Genomic DNA, 17,497 nt, shown 5'->3' with positions numbered 1-17,497 from the left:
GTGCATAGTGATACGACTTAAAATTGCATATCCTAACATGAAAGAAATTTTTTTGTTGGATAAGATAAAATTAATGGAATCGTTTAAAAATAGAATATGTTAAAAACTACTGGTAGTCGAGTATGAATTTGGAAATGTAAGTTGTCTTAACATGACTCTGATAGCACATGGAGCAAAACATCTGAAAAACGAATAATTAAAGTTTGTTTTCTAGTATCAAGTACTCAAAACTTAAATTTAAAGAGAATTGTTTCTTAAATGTGTACTTCTTTGGCTCAGAATCAATGCGAAAATCATTAGTGTAAAGACATTTGACTACAAAGCAAAAAAGCGTTCGAAAATAGTAGATGTTTTTCAATACTGTATAAGTATAAAGCTGCTTTTTACTTGAAACATAGCATAATTTCTACCTGAAGTCGATTCTAAATTTGGAAATTTAAGTAGTCGTTAACATGTTGTTTAAATAAACTGAATAAATAAACTGTTTAACTGAAGAAAAAGTAGCTCGTAATTTATAACAAATTTTGAACTTCACTTCTACCTAGTGAGTTCAAATTTCAAGAATTTTATTTATAATCTCGTAATAATTATTATTTTTAACAAAGAGTTGGTCAGTTTTCGTGTCAGTAATGAAATTTTTATTTACACGTACTAATACAGGTTTACCGTCAGTAAGTTCATATTTTTACTGGTTCACGAAATGTTTACCTATTTTAAAGAAATTTTCTACGATTAAGTAAAATCATTAACTACACCCAAAGAAATTTGTTAGTAGGGACAGCATAGTCTGCTAAAACAGCAGAAAGTCTGCTGAAAAAGGGACAGCAGTCACTGTTTGCTGAAATAGCAAACATTTCCTGCTATTTTTTAAGCTTGATTAAACTAAAACGTGTTTTATTTTGGCTAAAAAAAATCAACTTAAGAGCTATCCTAACATAATTAAAACAATATTTTATGAATATCTATAGTATTTGACCAAAAATCTGAATATTTATCGGATTGAGGCTAACAGCAAACAAAATGTTTGCTGATCGTATTTAGGAGCTTGTAAGTATATTACTGTGCAAAAATGTACCAGAAACTACTTTTGGTTCTTAAATATGCTTTGGGGAAAAATTTATAACCTAAACATTTTATAAATTGTTGTTCATTAGGCCCTGAAGTACAAAAATATAACAGCAAACATCGACTGCTGTTTTTAGCAAACTTTTTTCTATGAGTGTAGATTCTAAAAATAAGTAAAGCAAATTTTCTTGAAGCATTTTTAATTCAAACAAATCGTCTTTAAATAAAGTAATACGATTCAATAATCTTTAGATTTAAGATAAAGACGCTTTAAATATGGGCTAAGACTTATTTTAAGGATTTCCATCTTTGATTTAATGTTTTAATTTCAGAATTTCGAAACCCCTTTTTACTTTGCAGTATCTGTATTTAATTTGGATTTTTAAACAGATATTTGTTTGTACATGAATAACTTCATTAATATAACATATATCCCAAAAATATAATGAAAACTCGATGAATGAACACTAATTTTACACTAATTTTAATTTTATTAATCCCAGATTTAAATCCAGAGAGGTCTCTAATTTTTTTTTTTATTTTAAAGAAGCCGCATCATTGGCTCGGAATCAAGACCAAAATATTTAAGTGAAGGTCAAAATCTTTGGATCCAAGTAAACTTTTTTTAAGTGTATGAGCTTATTGGACATAAAGATTAATAATGGTGTTATAAATAATGGCATTAATATATTAAAAAAATAATATATTAGGTATATTATAATGTAATTCATGAATCTATCTCACTGAAACAACCCACTTTTGTTTCTATTTAATCATTAATTTACGTTTTAGATGAATATATTCAATTTCTTCGGGGTTTTCCTCAACACATTATTTTGCTAATTAATAGACCAAATTTTGTTATGAACAACACAATACACTGTATTTTTTATTATTTCTATAAGATTCAGCATACACCGAAAATTTGTTGTCGTGAGGCCAAAGACTTCATATCCTTCAAATATGAATGCGAATTTAGCTTATTGTACGCGTTACTCTGATAAAACGATTTTTCCTTGTCCAAAAGTCGATAATCTTTTCAATGAAGTGCTTATATTTAAGTGATTGGACTTAGAATTGGGTATTTTAACATGAAAGAAAATTTTGTTTGACAAAGGTCAATTGGCTTTAATAATTTTGAAAAATTCTTCCAAATGAATGAAATTGTCTTTAAATTTGATGCCTTTATGCATTAGAGTGACCGCAACTTATATGGGGCAAAAAAATGTCGGAATCTTGTTCGCCTTAACCCCACAAAACGTATCCCCTTTCCAGATATTGGGATAGCCAAAATTTGAGCCCGATTAAACGACGTTAACACGTGCCGCTCGTCGCTGAGTCAAACCGAGTTACGCCAGCCTTTAGCTTCGAAAACGCGACCTGGTGCCACTAGGAGCATTCGCCTTAACCCCACAAAACGAATCTCCTTTCCAGATATTGGGATAGCCAAAATTTGAGCCCGATTAAACGACGTTAACACGTGCCGCTCGTCGCTGAGTCAAACCGAGTTACGCCAGCCTTTAGCTTCGAAAACGCGACCTGGTGCCACTAGGAGCATTCGCCTTAACCTCACAAAACGAATCTTCTTTCCAGATATTGAGATAGCCAAAATTTGAGCCCACTTAGACTATTCAGTCCATTGTGATACCACAGTGGTGAACGGCACGCTATCCCAATATCTGGAAAGGGGATTCGTTTTGTGGGGTTGCGGCGAATGCTCCTAGTAGCACCAGGTCGCGTTTTCGAAGCTAAAGACTGGCGTAACTCAGATTGACTCAGGACCTGTTTATGGGTTACTCCTGCTAAATTGTCCCAGGACGTGTCCTTTGGGATGAGTCCAAGACGCGTCCTAAAATGTAAGTTTACTCCGTCAATGGCAAACCCATGTTAAAGTGGACGGTCCCTTCCATACGTTTTGATCAGAACTGGGACTGGTCCGTACACACCAGGGACTAGTCCTGTACCAGTTCTTTTCCCAGCAAAAAATTGGGAGTTGTTCTAAGCACAACTTTAAAAGCACTTCCAAAAATGTCTTCACAAAGAAGTTAACTATTTTAACTACACAGGAAGTTTTGTACTTTTTGATATCCTAATGCGTAATTCTTTGTTTTCTTTTTTCAAATAGTTTAAAAAAAGAGTAAGAATAAATAAAATGGTACAAATTATTCAAATTTTGCCACAAGAATGCTAAATCCATTATAGAAAAATAGATAATATTTGAAAAAACGTTTCAAACAAGCGTTAGAATGCATTAAAAATCATAAAAAGTATAAAAATTATTTATTTGGGAAAATATCACAAAATTTTTAATTCACATTCGAAACACTGAATTCGGATCACACCTTAAGAAGTGATGCAAATTCATTGCAACGGTTGTTGAAACGGTGGACATTCGTTCTATGACAAGCTCATATTATATTCATCGCTTCTTCGCCAATTTTGTACCACTTCCAGACCCAAAAAGAACATTTTCACTTCTTTTTTGGCGACCCTGTTTTGCAGCATTATTAAGATATTAATTTATGAAAGAATAGTTTTAATATCAATTACTATTTTTTATTCAACTAAATCATAAGTTCAACCTCTGCTTTATTTCATAAATATCAGACTTCTACCACAACCCAAGTAATTCGATTGTGCATGAAAGTCTTTAGTGGAACTTTGTGCGTTGTACGAGTATATACTTGTTTAATTTTTATAAAAATGTAAAATCGTAAATAGGTTTTCAAATTCTGGGGGGGGGGGCTAAAATTTTTCTGGGGGTCTAAGCCCCCTCCCCAGAGGCCTTCCTACGCTTATGGCTATCCCAATATCTGGAAAGGGGATTCGTTTTGTGGGGTTAAGGCGAACAAGATTCCGACATTTTTTTGCCCCATATAAGTTGCGGTCACTCTATTATGCACCTTGACTACAAATCAAAAACGCGTTCAAAAATAGGGAATTTATTTCAAAACTTTATTTTGAAGACGATTTTTACTTGAATCGTAGCAAATTTTCAAAAATAAAAGAAAATCGTGTCTTAAAGTTAAATCAATCAATCAATACCTAAATCATTAGATAAGATCTTTGGAACTGGGCATGTTTTACTTTCGGTGTGGTAGTGGTTCATAAATATAGGTAAATGTTAACTAATATATAGAACGCATCCTTCCTAATTTCTACGAAAATCACATCTTTCAAACAAATAAAAATGTCTTTGGCGCTATGTGAAGTTCACTATACACCGTACACCTCCCAAATGTGGACAATTGACTTCCCAAATGTGGACAAAATTTAGGCGACTGTGAGTGTCCACCTTTCACAGGTTTCACTGTATTTGATATGGATACATATTTCAATGCATCTTAAAAGCAATAATAAAACAAATTATGTCGGCAATAAAAATTTATAAATCCTATCGGTATACACTTATGAATTTGGTGGAAGGTTTGGACTTTATTTTCTAAAAAACTATTTCAGATTTTGACATAAAAATATCAAAAAACTCCATTAATGACATTTCTAGATTAATTAATTAGTTCGTTAGTAAAGATAAACAAATAAAGATATTAAAAATTCATATATTCAAAATTTGTGTTGTTTTTTTTCTAGATCACGAAACGAAAGTATTTCACTTCTTGGACCGGATTTGTATGCGCACTAGTGAGAATATCCAAAAGAGATTTTATCACCTGTCTCCAATGGAGCTATTTAATCCATATATTTTATAAAATTATTATGACACACTAATCCAGGCACATGAGCACAACACGAATACAAAACAAACAGCGACAAGAAATTATATGCACCGGAAAATCGTCCTTTACGTGTTTTTTTTGCTTGTTTCGTTTGATAAATAAATGAAACCCGGAATTTTGCGTTTGTTTCATAGATCGCCGTAAAGTAGACTGAATTCATTCTCGCCTTTCGATTTTCATTAGAAGTCAAAGCAAAGATCGTAGAAATAATGTCTGTCCATTTATCTTTCGTTTGGTTTACCTACCTAAATAACGAAAAGTAAGAGTAGCAGCACTATCAGCATCACCAATCTCCATCACCTCAAGCATCACCATCTGCAAAGCCACTTGAGGCACTCCAAAGCCACAAGAGTATGGTGTTTCTTTTTTAATCTTTCCGTTGCACAGTGGCTACAAGAGTGGTGGTTAAAAGAGCAATAGTTAAAAAGAAGTAAATTCGGCCGAAAGTTCGGCCAGGTCGAATCTTGTGTACCCTCCACAATGGATTGCGTTATCTTAACAGTGCCTTCCAAATTGTCTGTTAGTCCATATGGATTCTATGTTAGATAAAACAGGCAGAATAAATACCTATATTAGCATCTTTAGTTCTTGATGATTTATATGCATGAGTCTATTAAAAATTATGAATGGATAGCAACCAATTTTCGCATGACAAATTTCAACCAGATCGGCTTCCAAAATTTCTCCATGAGGCTTACACAGTTAAATCGTGGGGGACCGATGTGGAAAAATGTTTGTTATTTATACTAACATTACGTGCCAAATTTCAGCAGGATCGAAGGAAATTTGCTCTTTCAAGAGGTTCCGGAAATCAATTCTGGGGATCGGTTTTTATGGGGGCTGGACCTATTTTTGCATAGTTATTAGAGGGCACATTCTAATATTACGTATGGAATTTCAACAAGAATGGACGAAATTTACTTCTGCAAGAGGTTCCGATTTACCACGACCCACACTCAAAAAAAACTTACTAGGATCCAAATATTCTGACCTTCCCTTAAGGTTTTTGGTATTGATTCCGCGCCAAAGATACGGATTCTTTAAAATAAAGATATTCTTTAGCGACCTATCTATCTTTAAAACTAAGATCACAAAAATTTAAATTAGGATGCAGATCTCATTTATCGAATTTTCATTCTCTTTTCGTGGTATATTGATAAAGCTATTCACGTACAAACAAATGCAAGTTTAAAAATCCAAATTATAAAGGATACTTTAAAGTAAAAAATATTTTCTTAATTTCAAAAATACTTTAAACCAAAGATTCCAAATCCTCAAAATAAACCTTAGCCTATATTTGAAGCGTTATTATCTTAAATCTAAAGATTCAATATTTCTTTTAATGTAAGGACGATTTCTTTAAATCATGTTTCTTGACTTTAAGGAAAATTTACTTTAGTTCAAAAACATACAATTTGAACGATGCAAATCTGCAAAATTTGTGTCCTAAATTTAATGAAAAATTTTTCGAAGCAAAGGTTATAAACTTTATTTTAATTATAATTTCATTATTTTAAAGAAATTTGTCCTTAATATTTTGTAAATTGCGCATCCTAAAATTTAGGTTGTGTAATATTTACTATATTTGAGCGCAAGGCACAAAAGTTTATGATCGAAATAATCGTATCCAATTGTATCGTCTATCAATGTTGATATGTCATTTCACATTTCGGTCTTTCGTAACCACTGTACAAAATAAACTTCAGATAAACTGGTAATAGGTTTTTATTAAGTTTTTAAATCTGAGAGTTTTTCTTCTTGATCGATGAGTAGACCAGTAGCTTTTTTCGGACTAGCAAGCTGTCAAAGCAGTAGGTGAATGCAAAGAGGAAGTGGGCAGCTATGCAAAGAAAAAGAATGTTGTCCATGGTGTAAGGCAAGCTAATAAACCAAAAAACTTTTCTGTATTGCTATTAGCATTATTGTCGGCATTAGCTAAGTCTGGGTTTTTAGTGCCGATGCTTTGAATATCTCTCTGGTTCTGGTTTGCTTTCATTTATTTCTTTTTTTTCCCCTAATATCTTTTCACTTTTTAAAAGTGAATTTGTTCGTTACATGTTTAGTACACTGGGGAAAATATATAAAATACTAATACATATTGCCACAGGATAACTTCCCGATTTCAGATAGTATCTAATGAAATTTTACCGAACCAGTGGAAGTGAAACGGTAGACAGTTGAAATATTCCCACCAACATTCCATCAGGGTCAAAAATAACTTTTCTCATATCAATGTGCGATTATATTAATGTTAACCATAAATGACCTTCTACTTAGTTCTAACTTTAGTGATTCTGCCGAAAAGCGAAATAAAAATCAACGATTACTCTTGAAAATCAACAGCCAACCAGAGGCCCTGATGCAGACAGGCAGGTTGGTGAGAGCCTGAAAGTGAAAAATGAGATCGGTATGTTGTGTTTTCCCAAAGGATAAAGCTGGGAGCTGGCACAGGATGCGGTACAAGTCTTCCGTAACCTCTTGGTTCAGACATCATCTACACATGTCATCATCTTTAAGGTATACTCTTACACAGCGGCTCACTACCTTATGTCTGCATTGCCCAAGGCCTTTGTTGCTGCTTGACTGTCGACGAAGAAGCTAATATCGCTTCTGAATAACGACCTCATCAACATTGACTCAGCAGCACCAAACGTAGCACACAGGACTTTTAATCGCAGTATAAAGCCCATTAAAAAGGGAAGGTCGCATTCCCCATGGTTCTCCTACTGCAAGAGTACAATGCCGCATAGGTCTTCTTTATTCGGTCTGCGGTATTTTCCATTCAGTTTAGTTTAGAGTCTAATGGCGATTTCGATTAGAAAAAAAGGTTCAACATTCTTCATCCCTCAAAATGTTATGAATTAATAATAACTTTGGAATGACACTATCATTTGGGCGAAAATACAATGAGGGAAAAAGTAGTGTAACACCAAGGCAACATATTTTTTGCGAAACGAAAACGCCCTAAGAAAACTGCCAATCTTGCTGATTACGAGAGACTCCACTTCAGCTTTGTATCCAATGATCTTTCTTTTCCAAGTGAAGAGTACCAACACCCTTTTTTGGGAGCCACCGTGGTGCAATGGTTAGCATGCCCGCCTTGCATACACAAGGTCGTGGGTTCGATTCTTGCTTCGACCGAACACCAAAAAAGTTTTTCAGCGGTGGATTATTCCACCTCAGTAATGTTGGTGACATTTCTGAGGGTTTTCAAAGATTCTCTAAGTGGTTTCACTGCAATGTGGAACGCCATTCGGACTCGGCTATAAAAAGGAGGTCCCTTGTTATTGAGCTTAACATGGAATCGGGCAGCACTCAGTGATAAGAGAGAAGTTCACCAATGTGGTATCACAATGGACTGAATAGTCTAAGGGAGCCTGATACATCGGGCTGCCACCTAAGCTAACCTAACCCCCTTTTTCCAGGGTTCACACTCAATCCACATCTTCTGACCCATTCTGAAAGATACTATGAAGCCTCACTCAACATATCAACAATTTTTCCAATACCAATATTCTTATTGCAAAAGTTGAACTTTTTCACTTTTTGGAACTTCAATGATTTTAATCCAAGCTTAGTTGCATACGTTCAGCTCACGATTAAGTTTTCTATCACTGCGGCACGGATTTCGATCAAATCTGACCTTCACTTTTTGGATCATTTCTTGTGTTGTTACCATTTTGTCGTTCACTTTTTGGACTCGATTCAACGCTGCCAGTATCAAGGTAACAAGCAATGGTTTATTCACATTTAAATCCTGATTATTCACATTTAAACTTGCAACCAAGCGTTTTATTCTTTCTGTAAAGCCAATATTTTTTGCAGTGTAGAAAATTTGATCTTCTGATCACCTGATTAGAAACAATAAGCAATAACTGTACAACTAACTAAGATTTCTTTTAGTGTAACACCACTTTCGTATAATGTTGATCACTTTAATTTTATTTATTTCACCGTTGTTGTTGGTGTCCCCTCCCCGCATGACGATTGCCTTAAGCGACCTGGTGATAAAAATTTAATTAATCATTCCGCCGTCTGTTGATTTACATGACGTGACGTACTCTCTAATCGGGAGACAGACCAATATCTCATTTCAAGTGACATAAAATTGCTGGGGGCTGTAAAAAGTTCCAAATATTGGAGAAAGACCAAAAGGGAAGGCCAACCATAACAATTGCCACCCAACCAACCAATGTTGTTTACGCTGAAGATTGGTGATCAGCAATATCATAGGAGCCACTTAACCAATGGATGGACTCGCTCTAGTCAGTCTAGATTTTTTTGTGCTCTGTGCTTGTATACTTGAAGATAACATGGTAATGTTTTGTGATCCGAAGCTATTTGGTCATCGTGTATAAGGCGGTCCATCATTCATCCGTGATACCATCTGTCTTGAAGTGGAGAAAGTTCTTTGGGATTTTTTTCCATTTTTTTGTTTATTTAAAATTGTTTTCTTGTATTTCAAATAGTTTGCATTAGATATACAAGTATTGGTCGTAGCCTAATGTATGATGGATATATCACGCATCCGTTCCAATACTCAGCACACTACACGAAGAAAAGTTAGTGTTGTCAGTTTAGAGGATTTTTCACCAAACTGGGGATTTTTTCGTAGTTGTATATAGTTTAAAACAAGAAAACCATTTAGAATTTTTCTTTGTGAAAAAATTTTGAGGCTTAGGATTTTTTGGGGATTTTTTTTTTGAACATTTGGAGATTACTCTTGAAAAATTTTGATAATCGTGAATAAAGTAAACAACATTTAAGTTTTTGCCCTGTGTATTAGTTTCAAAAATATTCAAATCATATTGCCTTACCCGCTCACCGAAAATTTAAATTCCCATTATCCAGTAAGCAATACTTGAAGTTGATATGACTGTCAATTGTCCATTTCTATTGAATTCGTGCAAACTTTTATGATGATTCATTCATTAGGGAGTTTTTGAAGTTTCGCTGAGTGTTCAACATTGTCATTAGTATTAGATTGTAGTCGAACAGTATAAAGAAAGAAATTTCGTTGTGCAAAAAATTGGGTTTAATTTTAATGCTGATACGCATATCGAACGGAAATACTTTCAATTTTATAATTTCAGTTCGAGGCACATAAAGATATGCTGAATAGTTGATTTTGTTGGTTTCAGGAAATTTAATAATGTGGGAAATCCCAATCGATATCTTGAGAAGAAGATAGGAGTGTGTCTGAAAGAAGATTTCACTTTCTGATGTTCACTATGCTAGTAATAATTACAATCAATTGATTTTGGATTATCAATTGTGATCAGAGAATGACGCCGACCCATTTCTGCCGGCGGTTGCTGTCTCTCAATTTTTGCCATTAAAAAATTAAATTAAAGGAATGCGAACCAATATACTCAAATAATAACTAATCATCCCCACGAGAAATAAGAAATAAACATAATAAGATTGGTTGTACAACTAACCTAGTACAACCAATCTAATTATGTTTATTTCATATTTCTCGTGGGGAGGATTAAGAGTTGTTTCAGCCGAAGGAGTGATCCGTCTTCAGCGGTCGATTTCCTGATTTAATGGAAGAACACTGGCAAACAAATGGTTGAGTACCTCTCAGACTTGACATTGCGACATATCCCTTGACGGTTATATGTTCATGCAATATTGAAATTATACTGGTCCCACTGATGCATAAGGTTGTCTCAAGCTCCCATGACGGTCTTGCAATATTCAGCATCTATGGTTTCCGGAACAACAACTGATTTGGGACAACCTTTACGAAATTCGTTTTGGAGTTGAATTCACCATACCAGTTGAATTCACCATACCATCGCTATACACTGGTCCTTGACGGAGCTTCATTACCAAATATTGAACTAAGTTCATCGATGTACTGTTGTCGAGTGGAAAAATAATCGCACGAAAATGTTCACGATTTAATTCCATTTTGGAGAGATGAATCTTTTAAGTTGCTGCAAACGACACTAATAGCACCCGAACGTTCTGAGTATGAATACCCTCCAAAATTTCAAACTTTCCGATTGAGCTATTAGTTGACAGATGGCAACACTAGGGTTGCCCAACCCCGAAATATAAAATTTCATAAATTTTTTTTGTGACAACTACTTTTGGAAGTGAACACTCAAAAAAAGGGTTTACGCAGATCCAACGATTTCGACCTTCCCTTAACCCTTTAATATGCACTGTATCTTTTAAGATACAACCAGAAAAAAATTGTTACGTCTTAATTTTGACCAAATTCTACGAAATCATGTTTGTTTTATTTAAAACATCATAACGCTGTTTTAAAAAATATGTTTTTCCGTTAAATCTATAATACTCTGTGTAAACTGAAACCAAATTGAATTTCAAAAACCTATAAATTGGAGAATAATTAATTTTTACCAGAAATAAAAGGAATGTTGGTAAAAAAATGTGTGTAGTGTAAAAATACCTCTGTTCTCTATGTTCTACTGCAATTTATTTGTAAACAAAAACTTATTTTAATACGAACTGTATCTTTTAATATACATCCACTATTTTTCCAAAATAATGCAAAAACAAGTATATACAGTAGTAAGTTCTTAAATACCCACCACCATGAATCAAATATAATAGTTTTCTTTTAAAACACTTCGTCGGTGCGGGTGTCTTGATAATATATGTAGGATTTAAGGAGGCTTGATGACAAATATTCTCCCAAGCATATAAATTCAACCAGTACACTTCCCGAAGATAAATTTAAAGATTCTAACATACCTATGAAGACTAGATCAGATTCTGGATTTATAAGAAACAATTTTGTTTGAATTTTAGAGAAATCATCGTGTAAATGATGAAAAAAGCCTTGATTTGAAATCTTAAATCTGTAGATTCTTACCGCCATTATTTAAATGATAACGAGGAGTAAAATCTTGAAATGTTACTTTTAGTTTCAAGCAATTTTTATGATCAGTGCTCCTGCTATACCCTCAAGAAGTGAAATCGGTCGGTCAATCAATATCTTACATAATGGACCGGTAGAAATAAATGCGATACAAATTTGTTGAGGGTTTCAAATACTAGTATATTTAAATTTTCAGGCAAAGTGGATAACAACTGCAGATTCTAGCAGCCCAAGAAATAAATACGGGAGGTAGGTCTATATGGGGGCTATACCAAAAATGGACCAATACTCAAAATTTTCGACACACCTCTTAATCTTCCTCAAATACCTCTAGAATTCCAATTTCAGACAAATTGGGTAAAAACTAAGAAATCTAAAATCGGGCGATCAGTCTATAAGGGGGCTATACCGAAACATGGAGCGATACTCACAATTTTCGACACACCTCTTTAGGGTCCTAAAATACCTTTAGATTTATAATTTCTGGCAAATTGGATAAAAACTACGGATTCTATAAGTACAAGAAGTAAATTTGGGAAATCAGTCTATATGGGGGCTGCAATGAAACATGGACCGATACACCCCATTTTATGCATACCTATTTGTTGTTCTAAAATACATCTCGATTTCCAATTTTAGACAAATCGAATAAAAACTACGGTTTATAGAAGCTCAAGACCGCAAATCTGGGGATCGGTTTATATGGGAGATATATCAAAACTTGGACCGATACTCCCCATTTTCGACACACCTATTTGTGGTCTTAAAATACCTACAGAATTTCAATTTCAAGCAAATCGGATAGAAAATACAGTTTCTAGACGCCCAAGAAGTAAAATCGGGAGATCGGTCTATATGGGGTCTATACCAAAACATAGACCGATACATTCCATTTTCGGCACACCTATTTCTGGTTATAAAATACCTCTAGATTTCAAATTTCAGGCAAATGGGATAGTAAATACAGTTTCTAGGAGCCCAAGGAACAAAATCTGGAGATCGGTCTATATGGGGGCTGTACGAAAACATGGACCGATACGAACCATTTTCGACACACCCCTTTATGGTCCCAAAACACCTTTATATTTCCAATTTCAAGCAAATCGGGTTGTAAATAAAGTTTCTAGACGCCCAAGAAGTAAAATCGGGAGATCGGTCTATATAGGGTCTATACCAAAACATGGACCGATACACCCCATTTTCGACACACCAATACCTCTAGATTTTCAATTTCTTGCAAATTGGATAAAATATACAGTTTCTGGACGCCCAAGAAGCTAAATCCGGAAATCGGTCTATATGGGGACTATATCAAAACTTGGACCGATATAGCCCATTTTCGAAATTGACCTGCCTGAAAGAAAACACGAATCTGTGCCAAATTTCAGGACGATAGCGCCATTATTGAAGGCTGTAGCGTGATTACGACAGATAGACAGACGGACATTCTATTAGAATTTCTCCCTGATCAAGAATATATATATATATATATATATATATATATATATATATATATATATATATATATATATATATATATATATATATATATATATATATATATATATATATATATATATATATATATATATATATATATATATATATATATATATATATATATATATATATATATATATATATATATATATATATATATATACTTTATATAGTCCAAATCGATATTTCGATGTGTTACAAACGGAATGACAAACTTATTATACCCCCGTCACCATTCTATGGTGGTGGGTATAAAAAATTTTTTTTAGAAAAATATACTATACAGATGCTCGTTTTACCAGCTTTTATATTATATATTTCAGTGTATTTGTGCATTTAAGGGTTAAAGATTTTAGTATTGACTCCGAAATAAATATACTTTTTTAATGCTAGGATTAGGATTAGTATACAGATCTCATTTATTGAATTTTCCTTAACTTTTTGCGATATATTAATAAAGCTATTCACGTACAAACAAATGCCAGTTTGAAAATCCAAATTATAGCAGATACTACAAAGTAAAAAATGCTTTCTTAATTCGAAAAAATCTTTAAACCAAAGATTCAAAATCCTCAAAATAAATCTCAGCCTATATTTGAAACATTTGTACAGATTCAATATTTCATTTAATTTAAAATGATTTCTTTAAATCAAAATTTCTTTAGTTTAAGGAAAATTTGTCTTAGTTCAAAGATATATGTATATGGAGGAACATTTCCAAGATTCGTATCCCAATTTAAACAAAAATTCAATCAATGATTATAAACTTTCTTTTAATTAAAACGTCATTATTTTAAGCAAATTTTTTCTTAATATTGTGTAAATTGAGTGTCCAAAAATTTCCATTGCATACTCTTTCATATTAAGTTAAGTGCTTCATGTCATTACTATTAGAAGAAGAACACTACGAAAATGTACCAAATTATATTAATTTGCTTTTTATTAATGGTTGAAAGGTTCAATACCAGTGCAGTATAAATTAAATTTATTCAATTTCAATTCAATACAAAATGGAAGACCCTATTAATATTTAACGATTAATCATCGATTACTCGAATCCAACTACCGAGTATGAAGTATGCTCGGAATGTGTCCAGTCATACAAGTATGTCTGTGATATGAATCGCCATGAAATGCGACAGAAATATAAAACGACACAAATAGAATTAGCCGCTTCTAAAAATGGTTCTACCTTTTTTTTTGTTCATAAGATAGTGCTGGGTGTTGCTATTGCATACATAATTAATTATTATATACAGACCCGTCGATATGTACATTGTTAGCAAACAATAAAATATGGAGATAGATAATAAATAAAAAAATAATATTGTTTATTCTGTTTCTTCAAAGAAATAGTAATTAATATTACCTTTATTTCATATTAATTAATCTTCTTCTTTTGTCTGAAAATTAAACAAAACGTTAACAATTCAATGTTATTGAAAATTTGTCAATAAAATTCTATAATTATGTTTATTGTTTAGAATTTACTAATAATTCAGACTTCCACTTTACGTTCCAAAGTATATGTAAGTACTTCAACTCTCAATAACTTTTACGGCAACTGCACTGAAAAAAAAGCATACTCGGTTCCAAAGATTTTGTCTTTACTTTAAAAAATTTGGTATTGATTCCGAGCCAAAGAAGCGGAGAATACAAGTAAGGATACTTTTAAGACACAATTCTCTTTTAAATTTGGGTTTTGTGTATTTGCTTCTAGGAAGCAAATTTTAATTTTTCGCTTTCTCGGCTTTTTTTCTTCATATGCTATCAAAGTCCTTTAAAAACGAGTTAACGGCAACTTTATTTTCCAAATTAGGACTCGATTTCCAGTAGAAATTATGCTATGGTTGAAGTAAAAAACTTCTTTAAAATAAAGTTTTGAAAAACATGTCCTATATTTGAACGATTTTTTGCTTTGTAGTCAAGATGGAAAAAGACAACAAATTTAAAGACAATTTCATTAAATTTAAAGAATTTTTCTGAATTATTAAAGTCAAGTTGACCTTATCCTATAAATGTTCAGATACCCATTTTTAAGTCAAATCACTTAATTATAAGGACAATACGACTTCATTGAAAAGTTTATCGGCTTTTGGACAAGGAAAATAACTTTATTTTAGAGAAATGCGTCTTCTATGCTAAGCAAAATTTGCATTCGTATTTTAAAGACACGAAATCTTTGATCTCACGACAATATTTTTTTCAGTGTGTGGAATTTTACAAGGGGGTTTTCATTGGAGGTAACCAATTGATTCCCTTATGCACTAAAAGTTGGTGACTGGGGAACCAGTTCAGATCTTTGTCCTATTAAGACATCCTAATTTCTATTTCCTGGAACCTTATGTTTCGCTTGTTACGAGGGTTGCCTTTTATATTTCGGGATTATAGAACAAAAATAAATATTAATATTTGCATGCGTTTGAACCAATTCTCGAAGCACTTTTGTCACTCTCATTTTGGTATCTCTAACTGCATGAACGCATCAACTGCTTCAGGTGTCGAACTTTCTATAGCTGTTTACTTTTCTGCTCATATGCGTAAATCCACGATTCATCACCTGCCACGAAGTGAAAGACGTGTTCCGAAGCACCGTGATCGTATTTTTTGAGCATTTCTTTCAACCAATCGACAATAGCCTTTTTTGAGCGATTGGATCTATGCTGGTTCATGTAATATTGATGCTGCTCTCAGTAATGCCTAAGGTTGTCTCAACATGGAGATCTTGCAATATAAGTTGGCGCACAACATCAATGTGTTTTTTTTGGCGAGATGAATTTTTCTACTTGCTGTACACAAGAGCTCTCATGTCAAATCGTTCTGACTATGTATAACCTCAAAAATGTCAAGTTTTATGAGCCAGTTGTCACTTGGCAGATCGCAAATATAAATGCCAAAACTCGTATTGAAATAATTTTTGGATATGTCTCGTACTTGATACTATACCCAAAGCTATTAAGCACATATTAGATTTTTTTTTAAATAATTTAAAATGAAAATTTCACAGAATATTTTGATCAAGCAAATGTCGTCATTTCCATGCGCGTAGCCTCTTTCTGATAATGTAACGAGTTTAATTGAATTTAATTGGGAATTTCAAGGTAATGTCACGATCGCTTCATTTTATTGACAAAAGACTGAGCGACCACAATAACAACAAAAATACTTGAAAACCTTTCGCTTAACTTATAGCAACGCATGTCACAGGTTCACATGTACCCGTTTCATGTAGGGAATTTAATGTTCTTTACAACCATATGACATTTATTATAGATACGCTTGATTGTGAATAATTTTTTTTTTATTCTAAAACTATTTAGATTCAATTGACATAAATGTTACCATAAGGGGAATATATGAACAAACTTATCAAAGTTTCTCTGGACAAGAACTTCTAAATGTTGGGAGCAGCAAATGTATTTGAAGGCGATTACTTGAACATGTAATTGGATACACGAAATAGCGTCCAAATAAAGGAAGGCCTCAAAGAGGGAACGAACTAGAAGAAAAACAAACAACCGCTTGATGATTTGTGGATTTAATAGATTTTTGAATGCCAGTTCTTTTCTACTTGGAAGTTGAATATAAAATATAAAATCCAGTTGATATAAACCATCTTCACTACATATAGTAGAGACATAAAATACTATTGGTCTATGTGGGGGAAATAAGAAAGAAAGAAAGAATATAAGAACTAGTGTATATTGTCGTATTAAATTTTAATTCATTTAAAGATTTTTGCTCTGCGAGGTGATAAATTCGAGCGCTATTTGTGTTGTTTACAGCAACTTAAAATATTGATCTCGCCCAAAAAATAGAAAAATTGGACTTGGATTACCTTGACAAGAGTTCATTGATGAACTAAATTAAATTTTTTGGCGATAAATCTCTGTAATGGACCAGTGTATGGTGATTTCAACCGATGTCGTAGTTCACTCCAAAACAAATTTCCTGAAGGTCTTCAAAATCAGTTGTTGGTCCGGAAACCATTGATGCTGTGCGCCAACTGTTATTGCAAGATCGTCATGTGAGATTGGAACAACTTTAGGCATTTGACCATCAAAAAAGTATGTTCGCGTTGAGTTGTACACAACCAGTTGTCTTCCAAGAAATCAGGAAAACCAAACGCCAAAGACGGATCACTCCTCACTACGACAATGTGGGCTCTAACACATGGGCTCAAACAAATGCATTTTGAGCACTCAAAACTTCGATTTGATGGGTGGTTCGCCTACATAGTATATTTTCATATATATTCGCCCCATAATTAGATTTTTATAATTTAGTTTCTACTTACAAAAATAATCTTTATGGAGTGGTATTCCAAAATCTTATT

General features: G+C 33.2%; 1 protein-coding gene across 2 annotated transcripts in view; it reads right to left on the bottom strand.

Annotated features, from left to right (window-relative positions):
- The window catches only part of LOC142224610 (uncharacterized), a 93,341-nt gene that overhangs the window by 22,669 nt on the left and 53,175 nt on the right, over positions 1 to 17,497 (bottom strand). The window contains exon 1 of one of the 2 annotated variants that reach the window (XM_075294394.1): positions 4,737 to 4,942. The exons of the other annotated variant lie outside the window; for it this stretch is intronic. The gene's annotated coding sequence lies outside the window, so the exon portion shown is untranslated. Of the gene's footprint in view, positions 1 to 4,736; positions 4,943 to 17,497 lie in introns of those variants that run through there. 2 annotated transcript variants of the gene reach the window in all.

This window comes from Haematobia irritans, chromosome 1 (assembly GCF_050003625.1).
Source record: "Haematobia irritans isolate KBUSLIRL chromosome 1, ASM5000362v1, whole genome shotgun sequence".
Taxonomy (NCBI): Eukaryota; Metazoa; Arthropoda; class Insecta; order Diptera; family Muscidae; genus Haematobia; species Haematobia irritans.
Note: the sequence above shows the minus strand (reverse complement) of the source record. Positions and strands in the feature narration are given on the sequence as shown.